Here is a 12,833-nt window from a genome sequence, read left to right on the forward strand (position 1 = left end):
CCTTCCTGGGCATAGCCAGTTGCTGTGCAGGGCCTTGTGTGCAGGAAGGTGTGTTTATTCTACAATGGGACTGCAGATCCAACCCACTGATGCTTCCTGTGTCTTTAATATGTCTGTATATCTCCTATATCACGTCATTTGACCCCCATCACATGCCCATTGCATAGATATGGAAATGGAGGCCCAGATAAGGAAAGCCTGCAAAAGTCCAGGAGAGGGTGGTTAGATTGGTTGCCCAAGCTCCTGAGCATAAATCTCTGTGGGGACACAGGACCACCAGCACACAGGGGATTTGACACCACTACCTGGTCCTTGTAAGGGAGGTGCCAGATCTGTACAGATGGGACTTGGTGTCCCCTACAGTTTCACACACAGCACCAGATGCATGTGTGTTCTCCTGACTTCCATCCTTAAAGTCAAGGTCAGCGTATATCCTCAAGCCGGTGTTGGGCTGCCAAGTGTTTAAGAAGGGGCTTTCAGGAAACAAGGCAAAAGGCTGGATGGGGGGCAGCTGCTGCTGTCCCTGGTATAAACACTTCCATGCCAGACCATTGGGGCCAGTTGGAGGAACCCCCAAGATGTGGCAGGACGGTAGGCTCTGTCTCTAGTTCTGCAGATAGCATTTCAGATGCTGTTTCTTAAGCAGCCAGGATCCTCCCTACCCAGTGACCTCATGCTGGAGCCTTCTGATGCTTCCTATAAAGAAAGCCCCACACCACCCCCTTCTCTGGCTCTGAGCATGCTCTGTAGCCCCCAAGTGTGCCAGCTTAGGATGCTTACTGCTCTCCCCACCCACCCCAGCATCAGCATCCCAGATTTAAGAGAGGGCAGGGAGGCATGGAGGATGGATGTGAAGGAGGGAGGAATGGAGAGGGTGGGATGAGGAAGATAAGAGAGGGGGAGAAGGAAAAATAAGAGGAGGCGGAGGGCTGGGAGATGATGGCAAGGAGGAAGAACAGAGGAAAGTAAGGAGGAAGCGGGAGGATCGAGGAGAGAGGGGAAAGGGGAGCGTGTGGTAGAATGGACTCCTGTTCTGCAGACCCAGACTGTATCCCTTCCTAAGTACTCAGGGAAGGAGGGAGCACACACTCACCAGACGCAATCTGAGATTGGAGGAGCCCAAGGTCATTCATAGGAAATGATCTGAATTCAAATTTGGCCTCAGGACACAGGTCATTGATTTCTTCTGTGGATCCTAACTAGGTTCAGGGTGCTAAACCCCCTACACAGACTTCCATGCACGCAGCTGCCTGCCCATCCTGTCCTGCACTGGACACAAGACAACCTCACAGAGGCGAGTCAGGGGTGCTAGCCCCTCTCCTTTCCTGACCTCCTGTGGTGGCGAAAGCGGGTTCTCTGGAGGGCCTCTGTTCCAAGGCCGCCTCTGCAAAGACTCGGAGCTCAGCCCACCGGAAGGATTAACTGGAACCAGGAAATGAATGACAGGGTGACCAGTTGGCACTTGAGCACATGGCTCTCTGCCTTGTAAATGCACTGTGAGAGCCCATGGGGTTAAATAACCATTCTGCCTTTTCCAGAATGATGGAAACTCCCACAGGAGTTAACAGAATGCAAATTTGGGGGAGTGGGAACTCTTGCCAGGGCGAGTTGAATTAATCACATCCCTAGTAAGTCACACGCAGAAGTGAGGCCAGGCAGAGGCCTGTCTGGGTGGCACAGAATAGCTCGGCAGTGAAGGTAACCAGGGACAGCTTCAAGGTTCCTGGCCAAGCATCCATACTGGGGACACCCTCCCCAACAGTGTCACAGTCTATATCCAGCCCTCCCAGAGGCTAATGGTCAGCAACAAGGTCACTGAAGGTTGCCCAAGAACCAGTGTTCTTAGGGATAAATATGTTTGTCTTATATGATGTCTGCTTAGAATTTTCAGATCTGAATTTGCACCCCCTGAAGAGGGCCCTGAGCCCCAACATTACTGTCAGCTTGTCCCTAACTCCCTAAGTCACGGTTGTGATTACTTGGCCCCAGTGGCCTTTGATTTGCAGTCCTAAGGTACATGGTGCCACCATGGTTCCACAGCGGAGTGCTTCTCTGGGTGTAGTCAAGGATGAGGGTAGAGGTGGCCCTTTCTAGGGGTGTCAGTGTCTCGGAGTGATGGAGTTCAGAAAAGCATGCCAGGCATCTGCTTTCTATCCGGAAACAACAAATCCCATTCCTCTTTTCATAAGATCTCAGACAGGGTAAAAATACCCAGAGCAATGGTTCTCAACCTTCCTAATGCTGCACCCCTTTAATATGGTTCCTCACATTCTGGTGACCCCCAGCCATAAAATTATTTTGTTGCTATTTCATAACTGTAACTTTGCTACTGTTATGAATCCTACTGTAAACATGTGTGCTTTCCGATGGCCTTAGGCAACTGCCCTGAAAGGGTTGTTCCGCCTTCTTCCCCAGGGGTCCAGGCCCACGGGTTAAGAAACACTGGCCCAGAGTACTTTGAAAGGATGAGAAGGGGCTGTATTCTCAGAACTGACAAAGGGTAGGGTTCCGGGGTCTAAGGTTGATTTTATGTTTATAAAGATGCACAGAAGCTCACTTTCACGTCTGCTGCTCACTCCTCTCCTCGGCTTTCCAGAGAGATTCCACGCGATGACTCCCCACCCTCTCCATAAAGTGAAAATCCTGACAGAGGAAGAATCCCGGAAGATGGTATAGAGACCGAACAATTCCATAGGCTCTAGCCTATGGATAGCTTCTGCTTTGGGTCAAAGGGTGAGCAGATGTTTGTCACAAACTAAGACGGGAAGAGCAGAGCAGGACCCTGGCGCTGGGAGCAGGGCAACCTGCTTCTGAGTCACAGTCCGAGCGTAAAGGTTAGTCATAAGCTCTCCGTGCAAACAGTGTCTCATTCAAGGACTCGCGCTTGGAGAGTACAGTGAGGTGAGTACCTAGGACAAGACAATGCTTGATGGCTGGCATCGTTGGTTTTGAGGTATTGGTAGGGAACCAGGCAGAGGAATGATGTTGGGGGTTCTCAGCTACATGCAACAGATTACAGCAGCCGGGGAAATCCCAGGGAGAGGTTGATCATTTCAAACTCTTCCAGTGAACTCCTCAAAAATTAGAAGGTTGCCAAAAATCTTGACTAAATGTGAACAGTTCTCTGCCACTGAAGGAGTCCCTTGTCCCTCTCCTGACTGCAGATGAAGGTTTGGGGAACCTGTTAGCCAACACTGTTGGCTGTGTGTAGGGGACACACAAGCAGGATACAACCTCATCTTGAGGACTGGGTCTGCTCAGACAGGTTCAGGAAAAGGAAGAAAATGGTCGCCTGCTTCTATCTCCATTGGCGCTCGCAATTCTCCCTCAGGCATGGCTGCACGCCCAAATCCAGCTCTCACTCTCTTTCCACTTCCAAGAAGGAATGGGGTGACAGCCAGCGCACATCCCTATCAGCATGGAAGCGATATGCTCTGGGGTTCCTCAAGGTGTTACCCTCACATTCTCTGATCCAGGAGAGAAATGTATTTTACCAGCTGTCCAGGCGAGAGACATCAATGGTGCGGGTGAGAATGTTTTCCAAAGAGGCCCGAGGCCTGCGGTCATTTACACAGCTGGCGGAAGGAACCCGTCTCCTTTAGTGTGGCATGCTTGCAGGTTTTTAGGGATGCAGCGCACACAGCATGCAGAGCATTGTGCCTGTTTCTGAGGATGGAGGCATTTGTATGTCTCCTGATGGATGTCCTAGCCTGGGGACAAGCATCTTGTGCCCCTGTACTGGCTTCAGCAACTTTCATTCTTGCAACTTCACCGGTGGCAGCAGCGACCCCTGCCCCTCATCTTTCTCCTTGGGCTAATGACAGATGGTGGCTGCTATAGAGGGAGTCAGTTGGGACTAGCTGATGGCTTCACCTACCATACCTTACATTGTTTTCTAATCTCCTCTGAGGTAGAGAATGGCATTCCTCCCATTTTCCAGCTGAGGATGCTGAGGCTCAAAGATGCATGACTTGCCCAGAGGCACGGAACTAAAGGGATGGGGGATATTTGACTTTGACTTCAAAGCTGATGCTCTGGCAGCGTGCAGTGTCCTCTTCCTTTGGGCTGACCTGTTCCAGGAGGTCCAGCAAAATCTGTACATTCACTGTCCTTGTCACTGAGGAGGAACCAGAGCTCTGTAGGGCCCTGAGACCACCCCTCCTGAGACCCCAGCAGTTGACTTCCACCCCCTAGGCTAGGCTTTCCCTGCAGCAGTGGGAGGCACAGAGCCAGCACTGCCTTTGCCTCTGCTCTACCTAATTCTATGACAGCGAAGTGCCCCTTTCTGAGTGGGTTGAGAAAGGAAGGAACTCAACAGCAGTGAGCGTCTCGACAGTGACTCCATCCCCGCACGCCCATCTCTGAGCACCCATGCATCCTGGCTGGGGAGCCTAATGCTTCAACATAGTCCCCTCTGCTTTCTCACAGGCTCCCTCACTCCAGAAGCTCCCGAATCAGCATTCCACACACATCACTCTCCTTGTGCAACGCCATTATCTCCCGAGGACACATGCTCCGTTGTCACGGCAACCAGAGTCCTTCCTCCAACTCTATTTAATAATTTCTCAACAGTCAAGCTGGGCCGGCTTGGGGCAGGGGAAAGAGCAACGAGGCTGGGTGAGAAGTTCTGGGTCCTAACATCTGTTGGGCCTAGGACAACTGTCTAGGCCTCAGTTTATCCATCTGTAGCACAGGGCTGCCTACAGTGGGTGTGTTTGTGGTTTTAGCTTTAAAATCTCGAGAAGCAGCCTTCTAGGTCTAAAAACACCACTATAGTGACCAATGCGGGAGGTTAGGATAATATTTTATGCCAGAGAATGAACTGGAAGCTGTCTTGAGTGGTGGAAGTCTTTCCTGATAAACCAATTCTAACATGTCACCTCCAGACACTGAACCATCTCCCCGATCCCCCAGCATTAGAGTTGGTTGGTTGGGATACACAGTTCCACCAGCAGTCATCATAGACCCCTTTCTTCCCATTCTGTGGATGGGCAAACTGAGGCAGAACAGCCTGGGTATGGTCCATGTTCTCCTCAGAAGCCAGTGACATACTATCTAGGAAGCTGAAGCAATAGGACATGAAGAATGGCCTGTCTACTGGCTGCCTCTCTACCCACTTAGCCCTTAGTTCCTATTGCTACGGTCCCCAGCTGTGTGACTTCTGGCTGTCACTCAAGGAACCATACAGATGATGGAGAAGGAAAGGGAATGATGATCTGGGTCCCTGAAGAGATACAGTTTCCACAATGAGATCTTCTTTTCCAGAACCTGGCACACAGCAGTGTACAACACTCTTATCTGGTGTGACTGTATGCCCACACCTTTCCCAGTATCTCACTTATTTAGGTCCCCAGAGGCCTCCAGGAAAGTTTCCCAGAAACAGTTGAGGACCCCAAGTCTAGGAAGGGCACTGGCTGCCTCTGGGACCTAGTGAGTCTCCAAGGCTGCAGAGGGGTGTTCTGCCCTGACCCGGGTCGATGGCATCCCTTTTGAGCAGGCTGTCAGCAGCCCTGCACTGCCATTGAACCCTCCCGGCTTGGCGTTTCCATTGAATTCCCTAGCAAAGGAGAGGAACCACATCTGCTCTGTTATTACTGCCATTCAGTGTCATTTGGAGAAAGAGCGCTCGTCTTACCCAGCCATTAGTCTCAGGAGGGTGTCATGGAGAAATTCAGGGGGTGAGGAGGAAGTGGGATGGGCAGCTTCCCTCCTTCAACCAAGCCTGGAGCCTGGGGAACAGACAGCGGCAAAAGGACGACTATCCTGTCCTGTTCAGCAGTCCTGAGAAGAGACGTATCCATGGTCCCTGCTGTCTAAAGCCAGGCAGGAGGTGACTCTCCGCTTCCTTCTCTGGTATGCTAGCTCAGGTGTCATGGAGTCCCAGCTCTGTCATTGTCTGTGAACTAACTTGGGACACCCCATCAATTCTGGTGTCTCTGTTCCTTATGGAGGATCTTGGTACCGTGGCTGGCTCTGTATCATGTCACAGAGTCAATATTAGGGGGGTGACCCCATGTGTCATCTGCACTTTCTTTCTGAGAAAACCTGTTAAATGGCACACACCTGCCTTTAAATCCCAGTTTTACAAACATACATATGTAAGATTGCTTCTCGCCTTTCTCCATGAATACTGTTTTTTTTTATTTTTTTATTTTTTATTTTTTTGCAAAGGTGGGAGGTGTTACGGTTTCCTATTTTTTTTTTTTTAATTTTTAATTACACGCGAATCCTTGATCTCAAGCTCTGGAAGCAGTCACTGTAATTGCAAAGAATGAGCCCCATCTCCTCACAGCTCCTCCTGTTGCCTCTGCACAGCCTTCTCTCTGCTCAGGTGCTTTTCAAAGAAGTGAACAACATGGAAAAGCACGGGCTTCGGCGTCAGCAAAACCCCATCCGAACATAGCTGACAAGCAGGGCACCCACTCTCCGGGCCCCTGCCTCAGAGCTGGGGAGAGCATCCACCCCAGCACCAACCTTGCAGTGGGTGAAGTGAGGAACTCAGCCTTGCCCAGGACCTGGAGGTGGGGCACGCGGGAAGCAGTCAGATGACCGGTCAGGTTCTTTAGTTCACCTTACAACAGCTAGGGGACTGGAGAAGCCCCCAGGCCTCCTACCTCCCCTACTGCACCCCAGAGGCAAGTGTCCCAAACAGGTAAGATGTCACAGTCATCAGCACAGCAAGTGTTCAACATCAATTTTTTTTTTTTTTTTTTTTTTTTGGTTTTTTCGAGACAGGGTTTCTCTGTGGTTTTGGAGCCTGTCCTGGAACTAGCTCTTGTAGACCAGGCTGGTCTCGAACTCACAGAGATCCGCCTGCCTCTGCTTCCCAAGTGCTGGGATTAAAGGCGTGCGCCACCACCGCCCGGCTTAACATCAATTCTAAGCAGGTGATCTGCTCTGTGCCCATCCCCCCATCCATGTTGAGCACACTGGTAGCCACATGATGCTCCAACAGTGGCCTTCAGATAACGTGGCTTACATAGGAATGTCGCTCCACATCCTTCCTGGCTTCTGAGACCACAGACCCCTCTGTATAACCTATCAAAGGCTGGAGGGTTCGTGTGACCCCAGTTCCTTCAAATGAGCATGCTTGTGTCATGCAGGCCTGTTTGAGAACACACATCTTTCCCTCTCCCATATCTGGCTACTGCTGAGACCAAAGGATCACACTTTTGAACCCTAAACTCTGACTATGACCAAGACAATGACAGTTTTGGTCAGAGCCCAGATAAGGCTCAAATAAGTAGAGAGACAGTCCTTTACTCTGCAGTCTCTGTGAGCCCATCCTTGACATCTGCCACCTCAGTCCCCGGTGCTGTGGGTTCCTCTTCCTACCAGTATGCTGCTACCCAGGCTCCCTTTCAGGAAGAAGGGCTCAGTAAAGAGGACCCATGTTGGTTGGGAAGCCAAGGTACAGGCAAGGGCTTGGAGTCCTCTGAGCCTCAGTTTCCCCAAAAGATGAGGATAGTAATGGTAATAGTATCTTTGAAGTGCCTGGTTCAACTAAGAAATGCTTTGAAAACAGAAATTCTACATACTAGATGAGTAAATATTCTCTCCCTGAGCCAAGAGAACTCATTTAGGTCAAGGTCAATCAGATTTAGGTTTATGAGAAAAACTATCTGAAAATAAGATTCTCTTTGGTTGGTGGAAGACTGTCCTCCAGGATTCTACGCTTATCTTTTCCTGGGTTACTTCCCCATTTCACCAGCAAGGGCGTGGTTTACAAACTATAAAGTGCTGCTGTGGTAACCAGGAGTCGTGTGGTCAGCACCAGTTTGCAGCCAAACATTGGCTCCAAATGTCTACATTCCTCTCATGGCAACTGCGTGCTCTCTCTGCTCTTCTCAAGCACGAAGGCCAGGGAGGCAACCTGCTGCCAGCGCCTCCCAGGGCATCTTTGACCTTGAACGTCCCTCTGTCTAGGGCTCAGCTAGCTCAAGAGCTGGCACAAGACACTGGCCTTGCAGACATCAGGCAGCTGACAGGTGAGCAGTGTGGCAGGTCACTGTCTCAAGCAGCCACCAATTTCTGCCTTTTCTACCTTGCTTGTGTGTCAGGATTACACCTAGCCCCAGAAGCCCAGAACCCCTTTGCCAGCTGAGGGGCCCAGCACCTTAATGTGCTCCGTTCCACCCAAGTGCATATCTCCCCCACCTCCCGAGTGCCACCACCAATCGTTCTCCAAGACCTGGTCTCCTTGTAATTTCCAATTTGTGAGAAATATAAAAATAGAAGCCTATTCGCTGCAGGCAGCTCACATCGAATCGGATGCCCCTTTCTGTGTCATGTCAGATCACTGGAAACGGAACTGATGGCTTCCTTGGGCTGCTCTCAATGGCTTTCTGAGCAGGGAGGTGGTGGGAACAAAAGATGAGAAACCCAGGAGTTTGGGAAAGGTGGCAGCCAGGTGCATGTCACCAATACCAGCTTTAAGTGATGTGCAGCCCACAGATCCCTTTGAATAGGATGGTGACCTCAGCTAGAATCTCAGTTCTGCATTACAACAGCAGAGGTCTCCAAACTTCAGCTTCCCCTGCAGGCAAGAGCCTCTAGGCAGATGCCCAGCCTGGGGATGAGGGGGCTCAGGTGCTGGAGGCAGACCCTGAGGTTTCTCTAGCAGGCTGTGCCTGGGCTCCACAGCAGGAGGTATCTTCTGCAGGGCAGCTTACAGCTGAGTTTGGACTCAGGGTCATTTACTGTTCTCCTCTGTTACTCCCTCTGCACAGGGACAGTTATACACACCTCACAGGGGCTTGCGAAAATTAAATGCTGTCACAAAAGTGCAGCAAGGCCACATTCCCTGGCATTTTGTCAGTGTGGCCGGCAAGGACAGCTGTCACTGTAACTGCAATGCTGTCCTGGGGATAAGGGTTCTTGAAAACTGTGCCTTTGTTTATAGCCGGATTCCAGGTCACAGCTTGTGTTCACACCTACCGCCTGTACCAGGAAGGGTCTCTGCTCTGAGTGGGTTTCACTGGCCTTCCTTCCACAGCCGAGGGATCAGGGTTGGTCAGGAGTTAACGACAGAGGACAGCAGTGGGTGTCTAAGAAGTTTACAGACACCTCTCCCAGGAAGCCCTATTTTGAGATTCAAATCTGGCCACCCAGCCTTTTTACTCTCAGGAGACAAGCTCTCTTCCACTATTTCACAATGGCTTTCAGAGAATAGGGCAAAGCTGATGGGGGGGGGGAGGGAGGGAGGAAGGGAGGGAGGGAAGGAGGGAGGGAGGAAGAAAAGAAGGATGGAAAAGAAAAAAGAAAAAGGAAAGGAAATTTAAAAAGTCACCAAATCTTGGAGCAGTGGCTGCTTGGTGACCTCACCACTGAGGGAGGAACTGCTCTCTTTAGCTGTGTGTGTGTGGGGGGGGCCTGCTTTTTGCAGTTGAAGTTATTTCAAGGTCATTTGAAGTCATTTTAAGGTCATTTCCCTCCCAGCAAGGGCTGACCAGGTGAAGAATTGGTGACATTGCACAGTTGAGTGGAAAGGACAGCTCTTATTTAGGCAAAGACAGGCCTGTTGCCACATTTCCATTTCGGGACCAGGCAAGGTGACAAAGGGGCTCTCATTGGGTTTGGCTTCAGGAATTCCTCTGAGGGAGAAGGAAGCTGGGTGAACACAGCTTGGGACCGAGGGGCTATCTGGCAAGCCATGGAACAGGTCACAGGGAAAGGCACGGCTTCCAGCCTACCCGCATGGTCATGGGGAGTCTTGGGGATGCGGAGGGCTGCAAATTGTGGCCAAGGCTGGGTTTGCTAGGCCGACCCTCGGCCGGGCATCCGACATGAACATAAGCCAGAGGCAGGGAGGAAAAGACGACTCTGAGTTCCAAGTGACCTGAGAGATCTCTCACAGCCCGTCCTAGGGACAGGATTTCTACAGGAGGGCAGTTTATTTAATGTTGCTCTGGACCCTCTCCTTGGAAGAGAAGCAACCATTTGTCTGACAGTAGGTCTGGAGGAATTGTCTCAGTCCACCATGAAATCCCACTGTCAGCGACCTACACTTGACTATCCCATTTTACAGACATGAAGATGCGAGGCCAGAGAAGCACAATAAGGCAGCCTAGGCTCGGGAATCAGGAGAGCAGGGCCAAATCTTTGCCACACCTCCTCCTCTCTGTGTGACCTTGGGCAAGTCACTTCCCCCCTTTGTCTCATTCTCCCTTGATTCTAAAGTGGGGCTTAGGGCAGCTCCCCCTTTTTTTAGTGAGGTTAGGATAGAAATTACAAGCTTGGCACACCAAAAGGCTTCAACATTCCATTTCTTCTTTCCAAGGGGGACTAGAACTTGGCCAAGGTCACCCAGCCAAGCAATGGCAGTGTTCAGCGCAAACTGAATCCTCACCCAGGACGTGTTCATTCGTTGCTGGCTGTGGATTAGAAGGAAGCATTTTACAGCCTTCCTGCCTCACTGACACAGGCAGATAAGGGCAGGTCCCTGCTAGCTGGACCATTAGGCAATCACCTTCCTCCCAGGTGGGCTTTATTCTCGACCACATTGAGTTCCTTCTCGGTGGATGAATTCACAGCCTTAGGTCCTGAGTTACCAGGAATGTCAAATACTGTGCTGACAGAAGTGTGGATGTTCTGTATCTTTCCTTAGCCTCGCCTTGGCCTCTGAACCCCTCATTAGAGCCTCATTCCAGAGACCCTACTTCTCTATAAATGTTGGTCCAAGGAAGGAGGGTTCCACTGGGGAATAACCATTACTGCTTTCTCCTTCGGTGGTAGCTGCCTGTCTTCTGTGCCTTTCTCAGGGAACCCCACTCCACAGAGGCTCTGGGGACAGGCCGGCCTGTGTCTCGCTGCCTGGGACTCACTGTTTGTCCTCTCGTCACTGGCCACCAAGCCAGCACTTGGCTAGAGACAGAGCGCTTCCTTTGTTTGCCGCCTGCCTGGCGATTCCTTTCTGAAGCTCGAGGGAGGCTCAGCCATTTTGCCCTCCTGTTCTGGGGAAAACTCCCCCGTTTCTCCTCTCTCAGCAGGGACTCAACATCCCAGGGCCACTTTCTCAGCTTCTCCTTTGCTTTGAAGAGGGTCTGAGGATGCTTTGACTTGGACCTGCTAGGTCTGGTTCAGTCTCCCCAGAACTGGGGTGGGGGAAGACTGCAGGACACTTTGAATTACCACAGACCTCTTTTGTTTTGCAATTTGGAAGTTGGGGTATGCGGGCTCCACTATTTCCACTAAAGTTCACAACAACAGATATATAGAAATACAGGCAGGATCCAGAACATCATTTTTTCTCTTGCCCAACACACACCCCGCATGCCATAGAAAAACTGGGGCTAGCATCAAGTTCTGCTCAGCTGGACATAGTCCCTTCCCTGATGTGGTCACAATCCCGTTCACCCTGATCTTCGTGGCTAGGAGGTTCAGTCCATGGACCTTATGTATCTTGGTCTTAACAACTGGCTTTCAAAAATCCAATTTTCTCCTTGAGACTCGTGTCTGATTTGAAAGGACGTTAGCTCTGTACAGAGCTGGCCATTCCGAGTCTCTTGTTGGAAGCCCAGAGCAACCACAGAACAGGACCTCTGTGGGTGTCACCCATGGGGACGGGGATGAGTGCATACAGGGGGATTGGGCATGGAGAACCTATGGTCATTCACAAAAAGGAAGGAAGGTTTGCCACCCAAACCGCTGTAAGTCCTGGCCCGACCCACCTCTTGCACCGGGCAACTCTTGGGTGAGCAGGGCAGCAGGGCCAGCTTGCGTGCGCTCAGCCCAGTCTGTTGTGCACTTTCTTGAAGCTAGGGTTTCCAGAGAGCTTGAGGTGCCCCAGAATGGAAAGGAGATGTCCCCATCCTCAGGTGGTCCCTAACCTCTACATCCTTCCCGCCCCAGAGAGAATGAAACATGCGGAAACTGGGGACGTGGCGCACGTTAGTCTAGCTCCCTCCTGGGTACCCCGTCGTCGACTGGGAAATGAACCAGGACTCGACGGCACCCAGCCTCTTGTGACCCTCCAGCCTCCGGAGCATCCCTGGGCTGCAGCCGGCGCACGTCGGGGGCGAGGACGGGGGTCGCTGCAGCCTTGGAACCCACCCTCCACCCAGCGCCCCGACGCCAGCTCCCCTCCTACCTGCAGCCGGGGCTGCGCGGGCCGCTCCGGGCTCGGCCGCGCTAGGACGCGGGCGCCTGGGCTCCTGGGCTCGCACAGCTCGCCTGCAACCTCTCAGCTCGCTAGGGCTTCGAGGGCGGGCGGAGGGGCGGGGTTATAGGGCACGCCCACTGGGCGGGGCTTGTCCGCGCCGTCTTGCCCGCCCCTACTCTGCTGACTCCACCTCGCCTTTCCCACCTTTTCTGCTCCTGCACCTCTCTCCCACTTACCTCTGTTCTACTCTCCTCCTCCTTCTACCCTGCACCCTTCCCCCTCTGCCTTCGCCTCGCTCTACCAGCCCCCTTCTCCCTCTGCCTGGCTCCCCTCCTTCCTCTGCTGGCACCCTCTTTCCCTCGGCCCTGCTCCCCTCCTTCCTTGCCCCCCTTCTCTCTGTCCCCTCCTCTCTTCCTCTCTCTCTGACCTCCTTCTCTATCCCAGCCCTGGTCCCTCTCCATCTTCTTGTTGGCCTCCATCCTCCTTCAGTCTCCTGGTCTCAAAGGTTTACTTCAATTTGTCTTTTGTTTCTCTGGCTCTGTCAGACCTTCTCTCTTGGGGGTACTGTGGGAGCTGGTTTAGGACTCTTGAGCCCTCCCTTCTTGTCCTGTCTGTTGCTGCCTTCTGTAGAAAACACAGTTTCTACCTGGAGATACTAGGCTGGGAAAGACGGCCTCTGCAGGGGTGTGTCATGAAGGTGTGTGTGTGCATGTTTGTGTGTACAGAAGACTAC

At 52.0% G+C, this 12,833-nt stretch overlaps 1 protein-coding gene across 1 annotated transcript in view; it reads right to left on the reverse strand.

Annotated features, from left to right (window-relative positions):
- Positions 1 to 12,220, reverse strand: part of Slc6a1 (solute carrier family 6 member 1) — a 33,738-nt gene extending 21,518 nt beyond the window's left edge. Inside the window, exon 1 of the mRNA XM_057774475.1 lies at positions 12,089 to 12,220. The gene's annotated coding sequence lies outside the window, so the exon portion shown is untranslated. The remainder of the gene's footprint in view (positions 1 to 12,088) is intronic.
- Between the last annotated feature and the right edge of the window lie 613 nt (positions 12,221 to 12,833).

Source organism: Chionomys nivalis, chromosome 1 (genome assembly GCF_950005125.1).
Source record: "Chionomys nivalis chromosome 1, mChiNiv1.1, whole genome shotgun sequence".
NCBI classification, from domain to species: Eukaryota; Metazoa; Chordata; class Mammalia; order Rodentia; family Cricetidae; genus Chionomys; species Chionomys nivalis.